At 39.9% G+C, this 24,640-nt stretch overlaps 1 long non-coding RNA gene and 1 other non-coding gene across 3 annotated transcripts; one reads left to right on the plus strand and one right to left on the minus strand.

The window, feature by feature from the left end:
- Positions 1-2,588: 2,588 nt before the first annotated feature.
- On the plus strand, positions 2,589-7,764 carry LOC143418759 (uncharacterized). 2 transcript variants are annotated; one of them, XR_013098775.1, is made up of 3 exons: positions 2,589-2,699; positions 5,312-5,431; positions 7,047-7,764. It is a non-coding gene; the product is annotated as an uncharacterized LOC143418759 (long non-coding RNA). The 2 variants fall into 2 exon arrangements; XR_013098776.1 differs by lacking the exon at positions 2,589-2,699 and adding an exon at positions 3,010-3,123.
- A 15,392-nt stretch (positions 7,765-23,156) lies between these two features.
- Positions 23,157-23,262, minus strand: LOC111501488 (U6 spliceosomal RNA). Its single transcript, XR_013098797.1, has one exon. It is a non-coding gene; the product is annotated as a U6 spliceosomal RNA (small nuclear RNA).
- Positions 23,263-24,640: the final 1,378 nt, after the last annotated feature.

Genomic DNA, 24,640 nt, shown 5'->3' on the forward strand with positions numbered 1-24,640 from the left:
GTGACATAATCAGTGTCTCCATCCTTAAACTGATGACCGAGTGATTGTAAAAGAGCTGATGTTAAGTTGAAAAGTGAACTAGTGTCCTATTGGGATTTCAGATTTTGTTAAAATATAAACCTGCAAATTAATTTTATGAATAAAGACATTTATAGAGTCAGGGTTTAATGTAACCCTCCTCCTGGAAAAGACAAGTGTTTCCCTTATCTCTGGATTAATAAACGTAGAGCTGTTAGTGTAACGTGACTTCGGCACTCTGTGGTTCTCTCCTTTGATTCACTGAGGACCGTGGTGAGGTTAATGGGATCAGCATTCAGAAACTGGTTTCACTATGACATGCATGGTTTCACTATGATTATGTTTGAATCAGTGACACATAGAATACGAAGTTAGCAGATGGTTTTCACTGCTCGGCTGTTTGCCATTCATTAAAAGTAACAAAATTGTGTTGTCTTTGCTTGGCTGAAGATGAAGCCTTTAAAAAAATGTAACTACAGTTTTATTAACCTGATCAGATGTGTTGGAAAACAAATGAACAATTAAATAAACAGGATTCTGATGAAGACTGGCATTAGTTTAGATTCTCTTGAATTAAGCGTGTTTAAAAAAAAATTAATTCACTTTAAAAAAAACACGTTATTTCTCATTTGTTTGTCTCGTTAATTAATTGTTGCTGCTTTTACCTGTTGATACAAATGTGTAACAGCTCTGTTAAATGAGGCATAAACTCAAAGTTTACTGACATTTGACCATGTCATGGGATGAAAAAGCAGGACTGTTTACACTCAGGTTAGAGGTGGAGCTGATGAAGGGACTGAGTACAGGTGTGTAAGTCAGGTGATGAGGAAAGGTTGAAAAGCAGGGATGCTAATTTGTCCCGCAGAGTGTGCAAAGGCTCTCTGGGTTAATCCACTTTAAATAAAGCCATAAAGTCATTGCTCAGACTCTGAACTGCCATGAGCCAAAAAGCAAGCATATCTTACCTTTAATAATACAGTTGAAATGAAGAATTGCTAAGTGGTGAAGGGAGAAAGAGCCTTTGTCAGAGCGTCTGTTCAGCACTGGCTTAGTGTAGCATATTTACAGTGCAGGTTAGACGGACATATATGAAAAAAAAAATAGTTTAAACTGTAAACAAAAGCCAGTGAAACACCTTAATAAAGGTGCTGCAGCTCCCACCAATGTAGAACAGCTCCCCCCTTCTCCAGGAAATAACAATTAATGACCTGTTGAACTGCCAGCTGGACTTTTTCTGTTATCCAGAAGTGGAGAGAAAAAAATTGCCACTTCTCCCAAACTTCCCTCTTTCTCACTAGGCGAGAGAGAGATATTAATCAAACACACGCCTTAAAATTTGATCTATCTTTCTTCAGAATCTCCTCTGACTTTTGCAGCAACACACAAACAACAAAGCTACAGCAAACTGGTTTTAGCGTTTCAACTGCACCATTTACCCAGTAACCCAGAGACCTGCAAGCAGTGTGCACAAGTAACACTTGTGGGCTGCGTGTTGTAACGTTTGAGGTTATTGGGCCTCCTTATGAGTGTTACAATATCTTCCAATGTGTTGAAACAATTTGGCAGTTTACAGTTTTAACCGACTTACAGTGACTGACTGGAAACTTTGCCTTCATTACATTTGCTGTTGGTAGACTAGGAGAAAAGATACATTGTTAATAAGTTTTCAAGTGCTACGTTCATCTCGATAAGGTCGGACTGGTTTTCGGCAGCTGAAGCGGGCGTTGCATGATGTAGATTTTTTAAAGCAATAACACAACAAAAACAGAGTATTTAACAAACTCCTTGCGAGTTCAAAGTGTAGACACAGTCGTGAACATAGCGACACACAGCGATGCCCCTGGGGCTTGTCTGCTGGCAGCGACCCTGGGGACACAGAAGAGCAGTGGTAGTACACGTGCAGTCAGAAATTTAGAATATCCTGTTTTTATTTTTGACACGACCAAAGATTCCACAGTCTGACACCGTGTCTTCACAAGTGACTTCTCCACTTCGATAATTTAGAAGTGAGTCAGAAAAAAAGTATAATCTGATCTAAATCTTTTAGATCAGCAAAAGGGGAATCCCCGACTCTGGCATCCCTGTGAAGGTTTCCTCATATCCAAATATAAACCCTGACCATGACCTTTGACCTGTAATATCTATCGTGACGAACCCCTTCCTTCCTTCAATCTGACAGACAAATAAGTAGAGAAATTTCCTTTTCCTCTGCGTGTTTCCCCCAGATTTAACTCCCAGTGACACAAACACAAAAAGCAAGGTCAGTTCTTCACATCCATACGAGGTCAGTGAAACAACACTGCTGACTTCTTTTGTTCCCGATAATTCAGCCAGACTGTGCATCAGAAATAAAAGGTGGCATATTAAACAGTTTAATGAGATTCTTTCTCATCCACGTCTTCATTCACGCACACGTGTCAGACAGAGACAATGAAGAGTTCATCTGCAGTTTTTCCTGTCGCTCTCTCTCTCCTCCCACCCTCTCCGATTACCCCGTCTGTCCCTCTCATAACAAAGAGAGGGTCTCTCTTTTTTCGAGTCATGCCCAGACATGTGTCTTTTCTCTCTGACTGTCTGTGTTTCTGTCTGATGAACAGAGCCATGAATATACCTGTCACGCAAAATAAAATTGAAGATTATGGAACATCATGGAGTACAGCTTGGGATCCCCAAAGGTCGAGGTTCGTCTGCATTTTGGTCCACAATTTAGCGATATTTAAATACAGTTACACAGGAAAACATATATATACTAGGGGTGCAACGATATTCGTATCGATATTGAACCGTTCGATACAGTGCTTTCGGTTCGGTACGCATATGTATCGAACAATACAACATTTGTAATTTATTTTATCAACTTTCCTTCTGACGATGCTGTCTGTGTTGAGCGCTCAGTGAATCTGCATTCGACTACTCCGCCTAGGCTGCACTGTCGTGCGCAGATTCACTGGGCGCTCAACACAGACAGCATCATCAGAAGGAAGAGCGCAGGGCAAGCTAGCGAGAGAGAAGTTAAGCTCTCCTTGCAACATGGACCTCCCCCACCCTCATTCAGATCTGGCGTTTGGAATTATTTTGGTTTTCATGTGACGTATGACCCTGAAGGTAAGCGAGTCATGGACTAAAGTAAAACAGTATGTTGGATGTGCCACGCAATGCTCAATTACATGGGTGGGAACTAGTGTGTTAGCGCAGTTAGCTTGTTAACGTGTTGGCCGTCTAGCCCCATGCACGGGCGATCGGCGGTAGCTCGTTAACAGAGATTTGCCGCGTTGTGGCGTTAAGGTCATTTCAACGAGATTAACCTGAAAGCACTAGTGGGAACACAACGAATATGACTGCACATTTACGCCGACATCATCCTAGTGCAAAGACAAGTGGAAGCAGACAAAAACAACAAGCATGCTACTAACTTTAGCCGAGTCATTTAGACAGCTGTTAGCACATGATTCTCCTTATGCTGCTGAGAATATAGCCCAGAAGAAGCGGATAGTATAGCTTTTATTTTGGAAAGAGACATTTCTCTGTAATAAACTCTCTTTTCCAAAGATGAGTGATTCCTCAATCAGATACAGGGCTCGCAATATCGCTAGCCCGACGTCCTGGGGCTAGCGATTTTTCCAGTCGGGCTACCAAAATCTATCTCTGCCCTGCCCGTCGGGCTATTGTAGGAAGGAAAAATATATGTCAATGCTTTTGCATTCTTTCAGAAATGTAGCTGGGTAATTATGTCATTGGCATCGGTGAGCCACTGCCAATATGTGACATATTGAAATCGCGTTTGAATTTGCGCTTGTTTTTTGCTTTCAATTTGCAATCGTGCGAACTGTGTATAGAGAGCGACAGCACTGATTGGTGAGTGATGATAATTTGCGCACCAATTCCTCTGACATCGTCTTATTAATCGTTAGCTTACTACGCAAACATGACAAGTGAAATCTCCCGCAGCAAGCTTAAACATGTGAGAGGTTGATCGCGCAGAGAATCGCTGAGCTTATGTGAGTGCGTGTGTAAAAGCAGCAGGAGAAGTTATGACAAATCAGACTATAAGTGTCAGGCGCAGTGGCCCGTGGACATGGGATGGACTCAAGTGCAGATTCAAAACCGGAGGCCAGGGGTGAGGTGTAACGAAAAGAGATTTATTCTTACAATGCTCAGAGGCTAACAGAAAGTGCAGACTGAATCAATGAACATAAACTAGGTGTCTGAGGCGAGAGAAAAATACTGTGGTGATAACTAGATGGCAGGGATAACTGGGTGCAGGTACTGGGCAGGGGAAACTGTGGCGGGCCAGGGCACTGAAACAGAGGACAGAGCAGTCAGGGGAATCCCACAGAGGTTTGCGAGTGAATCCAAGGATAGTACACTGAGCTGTCTTACAAGCTTGCAGGTGGGGGTTGCGTGGAGGGGGGAGGCAGGAGAGGTCCAGGCGGGTGCTGCATGCAATGCAGGGAGGCAGGCAGCAACTGGTATCCAGGAGAGCTTGGTAGGTGGGTTTCAGAGGCTGACGAGAAAAAACAGAGATTCGGTTAACACACACGATTAGTCACCAAGGAACGGACGTGAGGCCGAGAACTGACTAAAGTTGGCAGATAATCTGGCGAAGACCAGTTGAGTGCACCGGTCATAAATACTGCTGGTACGATTGCCATCAGGTGAGGAGCAACAAAGACTCCACCCAGTGGGGAGGAGCTGATGCTGTGGAAAACCACCCAGACCACGACAATAAGGCAAAAAGAAAGTGCAGCTTTATGGTTTCATGGACAAAAGAATTTCTGTGGCTGCAATATGACAAGCTAAATAACCAGGGCTGCACATAAGTGGTCCACAGGTGCGCATTCGCTGTCAAAATAAAAAACACGCACAAGGGTTAGGGTTAAATTTAAAAACTGTACTTTTGAGTTAAAATATATATTTATAATTTTAATAAATGACAAATTAAAAAGGCATGAACATTTTTTTTGTATCGAAAAAATATCGAACCGTGACACCAAAGTATCGAACCGAACTGAACCTCTTCAATAAAGCGATCTATTTAAAACACAATCCACTTAATTTTGTGTATCGTTGCACCCCTAATATATACATATATACAGTATAATTATAGATGATTGCAGATGATGTCTATATTTGACTACTGCTTATAGATCTAACAGTATTGTGACTTGAATTTGAGTTGCCCGAAAGGAAAAGACAAGCGAGACCTCCCTCTTTGTCTCCCTCTCTCTCTCCGCTCAACTCAAAAAGAGCTTAATTAATACCAGGGTCTCCTTCTGTCTCTCTCTATTGACAGAAACTGGGCATGTCCTGGCGTATCCTGTGGTGGTCTGCAGGCTTCAGCTTCCCTCCCACAGGAAAACACAGAACACATTTGTACTGAGACCCAAGGGCGGATTTTCATAAGACTATTTTGGTAACCTTGTTTACAGACATTTAAAATGGTTGCAGCATCACATATTACAAATGATGTCATTAGCAGATTGAAATACAGGCATCGCTGGGAGCTTGTATGCAGCTTACGCAAGCTTGCAATAATTTGTTAATGTAAGTGCAGATTTCGGCTTGAAACATCCACTCTATGATAGAAGAGTGGATGTTTCAAAACCATTTTTTCATCATAAATCTCAAAACATATCTTGGATGTATCTAAATAAAAGCAAAAATAAAAGCCATTGCAGTGATTTTGAAACTGTAACCCACAATGCTACACTTTACTGTTATCCAGAGCTGAATGTGTTGCTGTTTCAAGCCTGCTGACTCTGAAATTCCAGCGATCTGCTGAAAGCAGCTGAGAGGTGGGAGCATGCGCAGGCCAGCCGTGTGTATGTGTTTGTGTTCGCGCACGTGTCTGCTTTATGTGAATAAATGACCTGACGTGAAAGAGCTAGACGATGTGTGTTTCTGCTTGTTTCTTCGCTTGTGTTTATGTATCTAAAAATGTCCGTGTTGTCAGTTTGCTCATCGATCTGCTGCGTGTGCATGTGTGTGAGTGTGCACCGCTGTGGGTTTGAATGTGTGCCGCAAGCTCAGCTGTTTTTGACATTTATATGGTGATTGATGTCCGGAGAGTGCAGTGTGCTCCTCTGCTACATCCATTATCTAATTCCCACTCACTGATTTCCAGGAATATCATGGAAGGGTTCTTCCATGCAGAAAAAAACAGAAAAATTCTGTCATTTCATGAATTTAATCAAGACTGCCGTCGTTCATATAGAGTAGAAAATTTTCCTGAAAAGCATAAGTGAAAGGAATACTTTTGCGAGTGTGGATGAACATACATGTGTATATGTGTACTGAACGGTCTAAACTAACACTGACCAAATTAGAGCCATGCAGACCAAAGAAAGCCAAAATTCCATTGCACGTCTGGCCATCATATCTGCAGAATAGCCTCTGTCATCAGACATGCCATCATTTCCTCTTTTGATTGTATTGCCAGACAAAGCCATTTTTGACAGGCCATAGATATAGCATGATATTTTGTTACCACTTCATTTCCATTTTCACAGCCCAAGGGTCTCTGCATGAAACTCAGTGCTTTTTTTGAAGTAAATCTAGTTTATCTCTGAAGGCATGTTTGGTTTCCAGGTGCCTCTTTAGCTTGCTTGTCACCATGTTAGCGCCTTGAGGCGACTTTTGTTGTGATTTGGCGCTATATAAATAAAATTGAATTGAATTGAATAGTTAGCATTAGCCAACTTTTACTGGCAAATGATGCTCTGAGAGCTGTTACCATCACTGGTCCAGCTGAAGCTGTAGACAGGTTACATTGTGGATCCTTTTCTCATTTTTACTTTTGGTGGGTTGTATCCTCTTCACTGTTGATCACATACTTCGACACATCTCACACACTCACAAGATTCCACCATCAGGAAACTGCTCTTGGACAAAGGTTTATGCAGAAAGAAAGAAATGCACACTCACAAGTACTGATAAACTAAAAAAAATAATTCATTCAAGCTTCCCAATGTGTTAAGCATAGAGAAGCTGCTTCACAACATCTTTCTGTTTTATGTTTGTACCTGCAGTCACCCTGAAGGCGAGAAAGCTGTGCTGTGGACAGAAGATAAGAAAGTATGTATTTGTCTGGAGTCTGCTCCCACTGTAAAGATGCGTCACTTGGTGTTTTCCTTTCCCACTGAGTAAAAGCAGCAAATCTTTCTACATCAAATCTTTCTTTCTGCTTTTATCTCCTCTTCTGGAGATGCTTTCTGTGTACTGAGGAAACTTGGTCTCATCAAAATTGACGCAACAACTGCCACAAAATTTGCTGTCAAATGCCAATCATGTGAATACTGCTAATATGCATTTTGAAGACCTACATAACGCTCCAGCCATTTCACTGCACTAAAATGAGCCTTTTCCATGTTTTTTTTTTTTCAGTTCTTTGGGTTAAGCTCATTGCTTTCTGTGTTGAAAAAAGTGTCTTACGGCAGGTTGCATCTGCTGTGCTGAAGCGCTGAAGATTTCCTTCTTTTCTATCTACACCCTGCTATCATGAAAGCGCTTGAACACATTTTGTGTGTTTTTTGTTGATATTTTGTTTTTTGTTTTTTTTGCATGCCATTTCATGCAATGTATTGGTTTAGGAATGGATCTAAACTTTGACTCTCAGAGTAATTTTAATTAACATTAGATAACATGCAAAAAAGTTAAAGTGCATGCATATAATAAACTTGAAGTGGCCCTTCTTTGTCTTTTGTCCTCTCCTTTAATTTTGTTCCCTTCACCTTTTCCCCTATCTTCCTTTCTAAGTTGCTTCCTTTAGTTTCTTTTTCTCGACTATCTTTTTTCCGGAGAAATATCTTGGCTTGCAGCAGCTGTTACGTGCACGCTCTGTGTGTCCATGTCTGTGTGCAGTTGTGCACTGAAACGTGATCTTTTGGCTGAAAGGAACAGTCTTGAAACTCTCACGTGTATCAGTGCAGCGTGTCACAGGAACGACCAAATAAGGCAGCAAGAGCAGCCGGCATCTGTTACAGCATGCGTGCATGTGTCAAGCTGGCAGAAGCAGCAGGTCTTATTATTATTTAAATAAATCACTTTTTCTCCAGGATTTGAAAGTGGTTTGAAAAGTGTGGGCAATTTTTAGAAATAAAAACAACATTTTTAATAGTGTCAGTTAAGTTCCTAGTAACAGGTTTCTTTCATTGTTCTTCCTGTGCAGGTGTAATGTGATTCAGAGGGGCTGGAAATTTTAGCAAAGATTAAAGAAGTAAAGCCTAGAAGAGATGCCTTAACTTCCTTTTTTGGTACATTGTTTGGGAAAATAAAAGTTGGAGATAAAATTTTCGTTCTATTTACTGACAGCCAGGAAAGTGGAGCTGGAGGATCCTCAAGAAAGGGAGGGCAACTATCATGTAAGGAGCCATTGTAGACCACTGTATTGATTGAAATACAGTATGTGTTTGACCAGACGTGCATGAGACAGATGACTGCAAAACACAGCTGCGATGAATCCCGTATAATGTCCAGTGAACTGTTAGAGACACATGGCCTTTCAGGGCAGGTGCAGGTGGAGCAGGAAGAGCCAGAAGTCCTCCTCGCTGTGCAATGTCTTCACGGTTTGCAAATGCCTCCACAGTATGTACTTCCAGACTCTTATCATGGTTGCACTTACCAGAGGAAGTAAAGGGGCCCATAATGTGTCTCTGCACGTATCACTTTACGTCTCCCTGTGGCAGCGGAGCGTGTTCTGAGTGCAGGAAATTGTCCCATAGCAGAAAACACAACTTGCTAAGTGACGAGGGAAAACCCTGATTAACTAATAAGTGTAGCTTTCTTGCTTCAGACCTGTAGCTCTCCCAGTGAACTGAGAAAACCACCGTCCTCACATAGCAACGCATTTTATGTTTTTCCCATAAAACCCATTAAGGTAACAAAGAGGAGAAAAACAAAAAGACATAAAGGAAACGGACAAAAATGAAAACATTCATCTTTTAACAATAACTTTCATCTAATACATGTTTTAACCTCATGCTTTCACTAAAAACTGCACATGTACTATCTTCATAATAGACATCTCCTACATCAAATAAAACTGTACCTACAGTATAAAAACAAAACAAAACAAAACAATAAAGCAAATGTTTATTGGTTGAGGTGGAAATTCCATCCAAGAACCAGTCAGGGAACAAATAATACATTAAACTTACACTTTCAATGTGGATGGAGAAGGCATTTAGGCTTTTAAAGAACTAAACTAGATGCACCAGAATGCTCAAACCGACTAAAGCGCCTGTTTCTGGAGAATTCTTATCTCACAGCATGATCTTTCAGGTCAAACTTGAACAAACGTCAAACTTTGACCTGCAAATTTGCACTGACCAAGTGGGACATTGCTATATATTGACTTTGCAGAGTGGTTCTGCAGCAAACCTATTAGACAAGAAAGTACCAGCAGAGGAATACTCACCAATATCAGGTTATAATGGCAGTGTTGTGAAACTCTGGGAATATGACTGCATATGAATACTCAACCAGTTGTTACATGAAAGCCAGCATTAAGTGACCATCAAGTAAAAGCATTATGCCAATGCAATTTCACATTGGCCCTGAGGGTGTTACTTGGTGTAAACTTGTCTTTTCTTGAATCATCTGATGATACAAGTGTGATTAATCTGATATAAACAATTACCTTTAATCCAGGCTACACAAACTTAAACTCTCTTCAGTCTTTCAACATCTAAAAGTAGATTAATGTATGTCCTAAAGGTTGAAACACGTCCATCTTCTGCTATTGTTTGAGGTCTCTGCAATTACATTTATTCAATGTGCTGCAGTGTATGAAGTTGTGCAATGTTTCAGATAATGAATCAAAGGCATCCTTCACATAAAAGCTGTAATAAAGCTGTACCGTAAAGCCTGAGGAGATTAACGTAGCGTGTACACCCGCCATGCAAGTTACTGCCTGTTACAGAGATGTACACGGGAAAATTTATGTCCAAACTGTTCATCTGTACATCAGAGGGAGAGAAATAACGAGGGAAGGGGAAGTGAAGTGGAAAGAGATGGTGGCAGAGAGGAGGAAAACGGTAACCAAAGAAGTAGAAGGAAAGACGAGAGTAAAAGTGTGCAGCTGAAAGAAAGAAGAGGATATTGATGACAAGTGAGTCAGTAACAATGTATCTATAACAGTGTGTGTCATTTGAGTTGTGAAATTAAAACTAGGTCCCAGAGGATCGTGGGATATACGTCTACGCCCATGTGCTACTTTCCATTCCTGAGTGACACCTTTAAAACTAATAGACTTCCCTGAGGAGTTCTCCCACACACACACACACACACACACACACACACACACACACACACACACACACACACACACACACACACACACGGGGAGGATTTATACCTGCTCCAGGCCCACCAAGCTCCAAATCATGACGGGACATGTGATTCACCCCTGCGTTAGACCGTACTCCCCATACAACACAAGTATATCTATATAACTTCCCACACCATATTTCTGTGTAAATTACTTAGAATCACTCCAGAACTTACATATTTTGTGAAACACGTGATCTTTTGTCTAAGCAGTGATGTTCTCATGACACCTGTTATCTACACAGAAACTATTACAACACATTTTCCTGCGGAAAATTTTAATTTTGGTTCTGAAGGAGCTGAACAGCTTGTCGTTCATAGATTACAAACAGCTGTTGACCAAGAAAATCAAGTCCCTCACTCAATGACCCAGTGTTTGAATTAGCCGATAAAATGATAAAGTCGTGGTTAAAAGTGCGACGGGCTTAAATAGTTCTGTGTCTGATAAACTTTTTGAATGTCTACAGTTTACACGTGAACTTTGGACTCACATTCTGAAGCCAGATAGACATAGATAGTCCACTTCAGACAGGTTTGCACTATTGGGAATACTTTTAATTTCCAGATAGGCCAGCTCATGATGCCCACTCAGTAGCACTGAAGGTGCCAACAGATTAACTATACTCTTTACATATTGTCACCATGCAGATTTTAACAGGTCTTACAGATTCTGTGTCCATGACTCTTCTAGGGTCTGCTCGCGTCTGATTGACGTAAGTTTCATTATCAGATGGTGAGTCTGAGGGTCTGTGGAGATATCCGTGTGCCTGCCAATTTTCTGTGATGTCATCATAAGTAGATCAACAGCCAGGAAATCACATCATCTGTATACTGGACTCTGGAAAAGGATGAAACTGTGTGTCAGCAGAAAAGGAAATATTCAAGAGATTTGTAAAAGGTCAGAACGTAGCTTTTGTTATCCTTTATTTTTACAAGTAAAGGTCTCACAATATTAAAATCTCTTTTTCAAGACAGACCTACTTTGTCATATATATATATTATTTGTTAACCAAACAGTGATGGTTTACTGAGGGTGGACCCTGTACAAATGGAACAAAGGGGGTACCCCTCAAGTTAAAGTGAACTGGATCCATCAGTCATCAGTTTCTGATGAACTGAGAATGATTTGTGTTAGCTACTACTGTGGCTTGGTTAACTGTGAACTCTGCTGACACAAGGATTAAACATATATTGTGTGGTTGACCAGTCAAAAGTGTGCAAGTCCCTCAAGTCAAAAGTGTGCAACTTGAGGGACTTGACAAATACCTGAAGGACTGGTTAAACCTTTTATAGACTTGTGGTATATGTAAGGGACAGCTCTGCACGACTGAAGGATTAGTCAGTTGTGTGAGTAAGGAAATAAAAGTTCAAGAGGATTGCAAAACCTTCCTGAAACTCAAACATCTACCAGACTGGTCAGATAACTAAGACATGACTAGCTTAGCTCCATCTAAGACTGAACTATTGAGACTTACCAGACAGGCATCTATATCGTCATAATTTAAGGTTTGTTAGGTTGAATTATTTTAAGATGTGCATGAACATCCTAAGAAGGCACAGTATAACATTTACACGATGGTTAAAACTTGTTTTTAAACTTTACTTCAGAGTAAAGTTGACTCTGACTTTATTATCTTACTCTTTTCCACAGAAACTGAACATAAGCAACACACTGAATACCAGAAGAGCTGACAGTGTGATTCACTCCTACTCTTAAATACTTTCCCATGTTGAACAATGAGAAAGGGCAGGACACTGTGTACAGAGCCGTGCCGGTGTATGACAGAGGCATCACTCTGTCAGTAAAACTCACACTACTATCAAACTGAGAAAACAGAGAGACCATGATTATAAAGATGAATTAAAAAAAACACGAATCTTTTTCCTTTATAGTGCTCGTTTCATTATGGAAAACATTTAAGCCAGCCATCTCATGTGAAATACATTATGTAAAGCTTAAATAGCACTAATAATCTTAGTCCAGGCTTTAACTTCTGTTAAATCTGAAACCAAGCTTCAGAGTAGGCGGTGTCTGCAGTGGCGCTATAGTTTTTAAAGTCAGTACAATTTGAAAGACAGTAGCAAATCAATTCAATTTTTATTAATATAGTGCCAAATTAGAACAGAGGCCTTAAGATGCTTTATTTTGTAAGGTAAAGACCCTCCAATAATACAGAGAAAACAGAAAAAACCCCAACAATCATATGACTTCCTATGAGCAAGCCCTTTGGCGATAGTGGGAAGGAAAAACTCCCTTAAACAGGAAAACTCCAGCAGAACCAGGCTCAGGGAGGGGCGGCCATCTGCTGCAGCTGGTTGGAGGTGAGGGGATGAAGACAGGACAAAAGACATGCTGCGGAAGAGAGCCTGCGATTAATAATAGCTAATAATTAAATCCAGAGTTATGTACAAACAGAGTGACTGAAACAGGTAAATGAAGATGAAACACTCAATGAATCATGGGAATCCCCCAGCAGCTGAGTCCAACTGCAGCGTGACTGATGGAATATTAAAGGTCAGCTGATCTAGCTGTAACTGTAAGCTTTATCAGAAAGGAAAGTTTTAAGCCTTATAGTAAAAGTAGAGAAGGTGTCTGTCTCCTGAATCCAAACTGGGAGCTGGTTCCAGAGAAGAGGGGCCTGAAAACAGAAGGCTCTCCCCCCCATTCTACTTTTAAGTATTCTAGGAGCCACAAATAAGCCCACAGTCTGAGGATGAAATGACACAGTACTACGAGGTCTTTAAGATACAATTGATTATTTGAAACCTTGAAAGCCAGCAAAGATAAACCAATATAAGAGTCCTTATACAGTACACTCACAAGATCACTTTGAATCAAATGAAAGCTTTTCAGGGAATTTTAAGGAGAACCTCCTAAAAATTACAGAAGTCCAGCCGAGAAGTAATAAATGAACTAGTTTTTCAGCATCATTTTGGAAGCTTCTTATTTTAGAGATGCTTTGCAAGTGGAATAAACCAGTCATTCATATTTGTTTAATATGCACACTGAAGGACATATCCTGGTCAAAAATGACTCCAAGATTACTCACAGTGTTACTGGAGCTCAAGGTAATGCCATCCATCAGCGCAAGATAAATAGGCTGTGTTACTACTGAATTGCTCTGATGTGAGATAATCAGGATGATATAGCAGACATAAATGATTAGGTTAAAATGGAAGTGAATCTTGTATTAGTTTCTTTGAGTTAGAGAAGTCTGGGCAATGAATCCCAGACAAACCCCCAGTCTGTCATGACTGTCACAGCACAACGTCATTAATAGCGTTTACATCATTAACTTTGGTCCAGGATCAAAATTGCAAATGACCAGTCAAGTTCTTGTGATGTCATTGCTTTGCAATGTGGGAAAAATACCCTTTTTCATATAAAAGCATTTCAAGGGTTTTCCTTATTTATACCATGTAATTAATATGTTATAAAATTAGGATTGCTGCTAGCCAAAGTTAGCTAGTGATCGTTTTGCAAATGCTAATGCTAACTGAATGCTCACCATTGTATAAATCAGAATGTTTGTGTAACTGTTTGCATTAAGATTTCACAAAACTACATTTATTAACAAACATCATTTAGTTATTGCTTGAATCTGTGACCCAAACCTAGGAGGCTCCAAGAATAATTTACTATAAACATGCTCTGATAACAAGAACATGATGTGACATACCCACAAAGAAAGGATATTGCCATTAATACTGAAGGATTTTGCTTTGAACTCCTGGATGGAGAATCTGAGATGCCTGAGAGGCTGAACTTTGGGCAAAACAAAATCCTCTCGAGCATTTTCATTGTTTTGGCTGAGCAATCTGACATATTTCTAGGACTCACAGGAAGCTGTTGTGCGTGTGCGTGAACGTGTGCAAAGTTCAGCTCTGGTTTTGCCAAGTGGTGCAAAAGACTTGTGAAATATGTTCAAACAAATGTTGTGTTTAAATGCTGTGATGAAATTGGGAATAAATAAATAAAGGTGTTGCAGAGGTTTTGGCATCAATTCCTGGTCTCTTTAGACTTCAGGTACACATGTACACCTCTATTCTTTGTGTATTAGATAACATGAAGAAATGAAATTATGCAGAGCTTGCCAAGCCAAACACACCCACACACTGATTCCCATGGGATTTTTCTGCATGTGTGCGTGTGTGCAGTTAAGGGTTAGGGCATGTGCCAGCAGGTCAGACTTCTTAATGTGTGACTGAAAATGAAAGATAAGAGTGAATGAGAGAAAATGTTGAAATAATAACAGCAGACAGGCAGATTATTAAAGATGGATGAATAGCTTTTAGGAATGGCAGGTATTTCTTTTTTCCACCTGATTATTCCAAGTAATATCTTTTTGTATAATTAAAAAAAGTTTACTAGAAACATAAACCAAAATCACCATGAAGTTGTACTGAAAACACAAACATTTTCTTACCATTTAATTGTTAAATATAAACAAAAATTCAAACTTTTATGCAAGTTCTGGTAAGGAAGAGGAACGACAGAATTTTCAAAATAAGGCAAGAAAAAATAAGACTTTATGCAGGAGCTTCTGAAATGCTTCTAGTTTGATTTCAATCTGAGTGAAGGATGGAACAAACGTGAATCTGTGTATTTACTGTCATATTTACTGTCACTTACATAAGTGCAGTTAGGCCATTACATTGTTGACTGAAGTACTGAAGCTGACCAAACTTTTCCAGATTTAATTCTTAATCTAATCATTAACTTCTTCTCATCCTCAGGCTTCTTATTTCTACTATTGTTACTTTTCTGTTCACTGAGCTCTGATCTAACAATAGATGCTTCATTAAAACACACTGCTCTGCCCTTTAACTTGCAGGTACGTATTATGTAGCTGGCCTAAATGAGTAACTTTAGTTTGTAGACCTAACACAGAGCACCAAACTGAGTACTGCAGGTTTACGATAGATAAATATATATTTTTTGTTTTGACATTCACCTGATTAGAGATATTGTTGGACTTTTGTCTTTCTACAATGTAAACTATTTGGAAAATAAATTTACCTTTTTACACTTTAGCAGTTCACATACTGGACTGGTTTATTGCCCTCTGTGTTGAGCATCTTGATCCAAATAAACAATGTTGTAAATAAGCTAAAATTGATACTGAGTGAAAGTTTTGGTTTGTTTGTTTTTAAAAAATACAAATATCATGGCAAATATCATATTTTGTGATAGCTCCAACTCCTGACTGCAAGACCAGCATTTGTGACTGAGAAAGGTTGACAAAGCCCAACCTTTCTCAGTTTACTGACAGCACAAGTACATATTGCCTCAGACTGTGAGTACATAGTACAGTTGAATGGCCTTCTGGGTAATACCTACCTTTATGAAATGTGGGAGTGCCTTCTTGCCCTTTCAAGTGAGTTGACAGATGACTTAACTTAGTGAAGAGATGTGGCTAATGGAAGTACCGCTGGCTCCAGAACTTTTGTTTGGTTAATCTTTATGTACACAGGGGAGGTTTGCTGATAAGGCCGATTTTTTTTGTCCAGTTCCTCCACACTTTACATTACACATTTACTTCTATATATACAGTTGGCATAGGCATTGAAGTATAGGTAATTATTAGCTTTCCCAAGTAACTCTTTATCTGTATTCTAGTTTATCTATTTTAAATTATGTAATTTGTTGCAAGATGCTGTGTACAAACTCCCCCTTTTAAAAAAAAAGCAAAATTGCTGTAAAATAAAGAAAATGAATGAGTTATACTTCTTTAAAAATTATACTTGAATATAGATTTGTTGTGCAAAAAGGAACAGCAACATCTACTTTTATGTTTTAAAAATGAATCCCAAAGTAACGATAAACCTGTTTCAGGGTTCAAGCACGTACTGCAGGGGTCCCCAGTCCCAGTCCACGAGGGCCGGTGTCCCTGCAGGTTTTAGATCTCACCCTGGGTCAACACACCTGAATCACATGATTAGTTCATTACCAGGCCTCTGGAGAACTGAAGACATGTTGAGAAGGTAATTTATCCATTTAAATCACCTGTGATGGATCAAGGACACATCTAAAACCTGCAGGGACACCGACCCCCGTGGACTGGGATTGGGGACCCCTGTTGTACTGCATTCACTGAAGTCGCTGTCTTGTCATGTTAATGCTTTTATAATTTCACTACTCATGTGCTGCATGTTCTTAAATACCATTTTTAAAATCTCATACACAACGGTACATAGCCTCACGATTTCCTGGGAACTAAATTTTGGAATACTTCAGAAAAGAATCACTCAGCCAACAAAGATTTCAGTGTGGGAATTATCTGGATTACTTGTTTTTCAGAACAAGTTACCCAAACCATGCAGCAACATATTAATTAAAACTTTGTGTTGTAGATGGACCCTTTCAGTTCAATTCAATTTAATTCAGTTTTATTTAAAAAGAGCCAAATCACAACAGCAGTCGCCTTGAGGCGCTTTATATTGTAAGGTAGACCCTGCAATAATACATACAGAGAAAAATCCAAAAATCATATGACCCCCCCTATGAGCAAGCACCTTGACTAGAGTGGGAAGGGAAAACTCCCTTTTAACAGGAAGAAACCTCCAGCAGAACCAGGCTAAGGGAGCAGGGGGCATCTGCTGCGACCGGCTGGGGTGAGAAAAGGAAGACAAGACAAAAGATAAGGGAACCTTTGGACCAAAAAAATTGCTAGCACATCAGAGTTAAAAAGTAGATTGTAGTCTGATGTAATTATTCTACTAAAATGCCTCCTGGATGATAGATATGCAAGATGTTACCTGTGGAACCAGGACACGCTGAAGTGTCTGTGTTTGCATTTTCTATATTAGTTTGGAAATATAAAATTAGAGTATTGGTATTGTCACAATAAGTGGAAAATCTAGTCACAGTTATTAATTATCATGAAAAGCTTTACTTCTAATGCCACTTTTATAAAACAAGGTTACATAATGCTTTACAGATAGATTACTGGAAAAAAGTGAAAACACACAAAATAGTCATTAAAATGCAAAGTAAAAGCTGCTTTATAAAAATTGTTTTTACAGGACTTTAAAAGAGAAAAAATAAAGTTTGTACTGTATGTATAAAAAAAGTTTGTCTTACATGTCTTGGACTTAAAAAAAGAAGCAAAGGAGAAAAGGCGGAAACACGCCAAATTATACAAGAACAAGACCTAAAATCTGTGAATCCAGTTTATGTTCAAATAGGTGTCAATATGTATTGAGGCTGTGGCTGTGTTGAAGAATAAAGGTGGTCATACCAAATGTTGACTTTAAAACTCATTAGAATTTAACCTGTATTTCAATGTACTCTCATGTTGTGTTATTTGACAAACACTGAGCCAAAAATGCAGAAATGCTGAGTGAGAAACTAAGTGCACCTCATAATTCAGTTGCTTGTTGAACCAACTTTAGCAGCAACAATAAAGTTAAATAAATAATTGTTTTCCGTGTCACTTTTTGTCTCTCACACCACTATGGAGGAGAAAGTTAACTCTTTTTAGCAGTTTTCTATTAAAATTAACTTTAACATTTAACATGCTGACGTTTGTGCTTTTAAAGAGGTGCTCACCAGGGCTGGGCTGGGACAAAAAATTGGTCCGGGCATTTTGACTAGAGACCGGCCCATAAAGCCTTTGAATGAAAACAAATGCTGTTGTGACAGTGATGTGCACTGTCTTGTTGGTATATGTATGATTTCAATACATTTTACATCAGATGACCACTTTGGTTGTAAGACTCAGATAATTATTTTTTTAGAAGTGAGACATTTTAAATGAGAATAAGAAAGTATTTCTTTGTGCTCCCCTTTCCCTTTTAATGCCCTACATGAGCCCCTGGCAACACTTTGCTAGATCCACCCCTGCACAGTTACCAGCTGTCAGCTACTTAGAAAAGGATCCTGGTGTTATTTGTCTCTCAGAAACAGTTCATAACTTCCCTTCAACTCATTCATGTCACCTGAAAGGTAAACCTGTTTCTCCATCACCTGTTCAGCTCTGATGATTCAGTAAGGACATCTCCTGGTTTCATCTTCATGTTTCCCTCTCACCAGATATCCAAACCGATATCATGACCAGCAGCTTTTACGGCTGTGGCTCAAGCAAACATCAGCTGATACTAGAAAGTAATATTAAATAAATTCTAACAACAGCTTATCACGCTTAAACGTGCTGCTGGTTTCCTCTTTCTGGTGCAAAGTGGGCAATAAACAAACAAGAGAGAAAAGCCGATCAGCTGATCATTGATCAGTAGCAACAGAAGAGGTAGGGGCAGACAATGAGAGAAGAAGAGGCAGGTGCGCACCGTAAAGACACAGAGTAACTCCAGCTTTGTGTCTTTTTTGCATTCTGAGGTCCGGGACAAATCGCATTGCTTTCCACCTCAATACTATTTCCTTCTGTTTGTCTTTGATAAGATTGCTTTCAGAGCCGTTGCCCAAGCAAGGGGGAGCGTGCATCCGAGCTCCTCAGAGTCCATTATGACCAATTGGCTAATCCATCACCTTTCATTGTTTATACCGTTACAAAAACAAACAAACAAAAAAAACATCGGCCCATAAAAACAAAAAATCACAATCGGCCCACCGGGCAAATGCCCGGTACGCCCAATGGCCAGTCCAGCTGTGGTGCTCACATTTGCTGATGATGCGTTAATGTAGGACATTGGATTAGCAGCACCTGGCTGCTAATTACCCTGTTAGTTCCCATGGAAACAATAAGGATGTGCTTAGTTTTTCCACAGGACTGCTTCTTAATTTTTGTTTCAATTACAAAAAAAAAAATGATGACTTATGCCATGTTCTTTAGTTCATGTAGGTTAATTCATGTAAGGTTGTATTTACCTAATTTTAGGAGCTTCTCAGATTATTTCTTTCTGATAGAACGTCTTATAATAGAAAGAGGATGTGCATCCTTTTTACCACAATGTATAAATGCTAATGCTGTCTTCATCATCATGCTGCATGTAATGTCTTTACAACTCTTCTTTAGCACATGCAAGGCATTGCATTTCATGTATTTAATTTATATGAAGTATGAATTAGTACATGTGCACATGCACACACACTCACAAAGTAGAGATAATTCTGACAACCAAAAATAGCTTGAAGTTAGAATCAAATGTTAGATTCAAACTATTTAAAGAGTATAGTTAGCTTTGAATTATTATAACAGGGGTGAGCTGGATCTTAGTATTGAAGTCAGAATCTGCAGTGTGTTTTTTTTGCTTGTTGTTCGAGGCTAGCAACAGCACTGTTTGGTTTCAAATCTATCTAAATCTATTTAAAAATATACCACATGTCACTTCCTTATTATTGCATAACAATGTCACTTCTCTGCATGCATGCATCAACGAAAAGTGATGACCAAAACAAAGAAACACAACGAGAAGCAAACACAAAACACAACATTAAACTTTAAAATTAAATAAATGCACAAAGGAATAAAGTCATGCTCAGCAGCTCCTCCTACAGCCTCATACTACAGCTCTTTCCGGTTGTCTCTGATGTGATAAAACTACTTTGGTTTCCTAGAAGTACAAAATCAACTCTGGCCTCTTCCTTTCAGACAGGAAGCTTCCCTGCAGCTTGCTGTCTTTTGGCAGCACACAAACATCACAGAACAACCTGAAAAGATCTGCAGATGTGGGTATTAGTGTATGTCTGTGGTCTGCGGTCACACACATATACACAAACAGGTGAAGTGAGGTTGCTCCGTTTCCATGGCTGCAGCAAGTTCCTGTCAAAGTCAAAACATGGCAACAAGAAGAAAACATGCCTTGAAATCTTACAGGAAGAGAGCAGGGCTTTAAAGTGGTTCACTCTCACTGCAGTTACCATAATAGCAGAAAGAAATATAGAAAAGGAAAATGAAGAGAAAAAAAATCATAGAAAGAAGAATAGAGAAAGTGAGACAAGATGTGCACAGGTTATGAGAGCAGGAGCAGGGCATAAAAGAATAAAGAGGGAGATGAAAGACAAGCATAGAGAATGAATGGAGGCCTGCAGCCTTCTTGCAGTCACAACAACAAAAAAAAAAAAGGAAAGGAGAATGAGAAAAGCTGCTTGAGGAATTCCATTCAGTCATTTCTAAGAAGGCGTGGGAATTTCTTCAGGACTGCAATGGAAAACTCCAAAGAGGGAATTATGTGCTTGAAGGGTCAAGATAGCACACATGCACACACACATGCACACAAGTAATCCCATTTTACCATAATGCTATGTTCAATGTTGGATTTATGCTTAAGTAGTTTCAAGTTATGAAACTCAGAAAAATGCTAATAAGAACTGGTTTGCATTTACTGCATGTACTGTAGCATGCATTGTTGTTGGTTATAGCAGCCTTCGTTCATTTGTGATGCAGGAAGAACAAGTAACACTTTTCAGTGCACACAGACTCAGTGACTGTCACAGTCCAGGCTTTTCCTAACTTTAGTTTGACTTCACTGGAAACCATCATGAGGTCAATGAAAGATATGAAGAAGAAATAATGAGGAATTAGGATGAGAGAAGAGCAGATGTTACTGATGTGGATCTGCTGTATTCAAACTTACCAAAAAGTCCTAGAGTTATAATAATAACAACAGCAACAACAACAATAAGAAGAAGAATATCACCAGAAAAACAGAGAGCAAAACAAAACAAACAAACCAAAAATCAATCAGATAAAAAAAAAGAAATAGATTTCTGAGTAACATCTCTTCGCAAAATGGGAAATGGGGTCAACTGGGATGTTAAATGTAACCATATAAGTGAATGTGTTTTATGTATGCTTTTTGCATACCTTGGATTTGTACTAATTATTACTAATTACCATATTAGCTTATAATTAAAGATATTGTTCCATCTATCCATTTTTTTCCATTTATTGGGGGAGATGAATATCTATTTCATCGAAAATCTATTTTCTAAATCAGACACAGGAGGAACGTGCACAGAAGAAGAAACCCCAAACAGAAAGACCCCAGCCAAATAGTGGAAATGAAGGCAATAGTAAGCCAACATTGCTAACCACTGCACCACTCTGCCCTGCAATAATAGTTACTGAATAATATTGTATTACTTTAGCCAAAGAAAGCAGGTGTGTGAGCAAGTAGCTAAATCCGATGCAGCATATCTGTTCTCCTTGGAGATGAATGGATTTACATTTAGCTACTAACAAATAAATAACAATAAGTTTAACCACATTTACCACAGAATTGTTCAACAGGCAAAATAAACAAAGATGCATTTTTTTTGCACCTTTGGAGGTTTAGATCATGACACAGAAGCTTCACTTATTGATCTGAAGTTAGGGAAATTTTCCAGTTTATGATGGTTTAAAAGTTGAAATATGTTCATTGTTCACAGGTGACAAAACCGAATCAGTTCAGTGAGTATTCCGGGGTACCCATTGTATCACAGTCTTAAGGATTACCTTTAAACCATGTGATAATTTTAGTTCACTCTCTTGTATGGCTTTTAAAGACCCTTTTTTTGTTTACTGCTGAACACTCAGCAGACATGTCATTATCAGCTACTGAAGGCCTCCTACATTCAAAGCACAGCTCAACTTTTCTCTTTCCCAGAAGTCTTGCGTTACTGCGGGGGGTTTCTCAAAATTAGGGGTCAGATCCACAAATGGCTCACAGGTGCCCCCCTACCCAGCCCCCTGCCTCGACACCACCCCCCAGGAGCTTTCACAGACTTGATTTAATGAGCAGAGGGTCTCAGGAAGAGAGGGAGATATTTCACATCCGATATCCACAGCATGAAAAATCACACATGCCCCTTAAACTAGACAACAGACCGGCTCCACATTCAGCTGCCAGAGCATGAAAATGACACAAAGAGAGTGCAGGGGATAAAGACAAAAATAAATCAAAAAGGATGAAATAAAAACATAAAAGGCAACGTTGGAGAGGATGTGTGGTTTTATTTGGGGTGAGCATGTTCTTGATAAAAGGTGGGGCTTCCGTAACAACAGGAAATCAGTGAGAAAAAAACAAAACAAAACTGCGATAGCTTTTTTTCTCAGTTCCACAGAAATCACAAAATGAAACAAAAAAAGAAAAATATCAACACTGTTTTCACACATGCACTGCTCGAGTGAGCTGCATGTTCTGATGTCCTGTGAAGTCATTAAAGGGTCTTTAACCTGTTCGCTCCCTAGTGTCTGATGCATATGAGCACAGAGGCCCTGCTTTGGAGCAGAATCCATGGAGCGTTGTGTCTGATGATTTGCACAGTAACAAATAAAGCTGTCAGATATATTATAATCAAACAGAATTTGCATTTTTTTTCTTTGAGTTGTAACAGAGTACAAGTAGAAAATGGCTAGAAAAAAGTGTAGTCGTTTTTAAATATACTTTTTCCACCACTGGAATGAGGAACGTGCCCTTTGGAGGCTTATACATTTTCTAGCATTTGGCAGACTGAACGTGGTCTTCAACGTGGTCTTTATCAAGTTGTGCTGCAATGTTCGCACTCACACCAGATCCTTTTTTTAAAAAGTAGTTTTATATATAACTTGAATGCTACAAAGTGCAACAATTAAAAATAGCTGTTTTAGTTTCTGGCCTCATGATATAGCTGTAAAAGGACCTGACACGACCCAGATATGGCTGTTCTGTGCAACTTTTATTTTATTTTACACTTTCCAGTGTCTGTCCTCTGTCATTTCGATCCCCGCTGCCAGCTCCGCTCCTATCAGCCGCTCCGATCGGCTGTCTTCCTCCGAGCCTGGCGGCTACTGAAACAGGGAGGGCCAGATTAGAAGATGCTTGCTGTCTGTGACAACCAGCCTCCCGCTGACACAACGCCCTGAATCCGCTGCTCCACCCCTCCCCTGCAGCTGAGCCACAAACGCTTCACGAATTAGCGTGTCATCCTTGCGCAGGGGCCATGCTAATCTTCTCTGTATCGTATCCAATTTAGCGTACGCGCTTGCCGAAGCAAGCACACAAACCACCCCCTCCGCCACAATAGCGTTTCCGCCCTACATTGCACGTTGATGACATAGTGGTATAGGCTGCCAAGCTCAATCGCGTATCTTATTGCCTGGTGAGTCAGTTTGTGCCATGTGTACTCCCTCCTCCAAACTCTAAATCTCCTTCCCTAAACCAAACAGAGTATTTCCACTTGTGAGAGCTACCACCTGCTGTGTGCTTCATGTAAGAAAGGCAAACGTGTCAGAGTAGTTTAAAACATATGCACACGGCGGTTAGGCTGACTAACTAAATGCAAGTGGAAGTGCTTCCTGCTACACAGTTCTTTTCATCTTTAAGCTCTTGACATGAGTCAAAATTACCCTCACATGAAGCTGAGGTCTTGACTGTTTAATCTCTGGCAACTGAATTTGTAGGCAAAGGGCAAGAATATGCCGTGCTTGTAGTCCAAGCTCTGTTCACCAATCATGTTTGAGCAGGCTTTGATTGCAAGCAGTTTGCAAAAGACAGAGCCAAACTGTCTTTTGCTCTTAAACCTTGCAGTTGCTTTGCTTGCTAGCAGGTTGCTGGGGTCGCCCATAGTTCGAGTGGAAGATCCCAACGTCTCTGCAAACACTTACTTACCTACTGAGTGGTACGGAAACTTAAAACAATTAGATCAAACCAGAAGGTTTGTCTTCAAATTAAAAGTTGCATCTTTCGAAAGATGCAATGCAGCACGGTGGCACGGTGCTTAGCACTGTTGCCGCACAGCAAGAAGGTCCTGAGTTCAGTTCCACCATCAGGCCGGGGTCTTTCTGTGTGGCGTTTGCATGTTCTCCCCGTGTTTGCGTGGGTTCTCTCCCAGTACTCCAGCTTCCTCCCACCGTCCAAAGACATGTACTTATTGGGAATAGGTTAATTGATTAATCTAAATTGCCCATAGGTGTGAATGCGGGAGTGAATGTGAGTGCGAATGGTTGTCTGTCCCTGTGTGTTAGCCCTGTGACAGACCGGCAACCTGTCCAGGGTGTACCCCGCCTCTCGCCCTATGACAGCTGGGATAGGCTCCAGCGGAAGCGAATGGATGGATCTTTCGAAACATTTAAGTTTTCAGCTGTAAAGTTTTACTTTGAAGATGACCATTCCCTGTTTCCAGTTTCACTATGGTTTAGCACTTAGTTAGTGAGTGTTTGCCTACAAGCCGACATGCTCTATTCGAACTAAGGTTGACTGCGGCAATCTGCTAGTGAGCAAAGCAGCTGCAAGGAGATAGCACCTTCGTTGTGCTCAATGTCATCCAGGTGAAGCCAGCAGTAAAATCCTGGATAAAGTTCTGTATATTCATGTTCATGAAAATGTTTAATTAATTTTTTAAAAATGTCCAACCCTGCTTATGTTAAGTTAAAGG

The sequence above is a fragment of the Maylandia zebra genome, linkage group LG5 (genome assembly GCF_041146795.1).
Source record: "Maylandia zebra isolate NMK-2024a linkage group LG5, Mzebra_GT3a, whole genome shotgun sequence".
Lineage (NCBI taxonomy): Eukaryota > Metazoa > Chordata > Actinopteri > Cichliformes > Cichlidae > Maylandia > Maylandia zebra.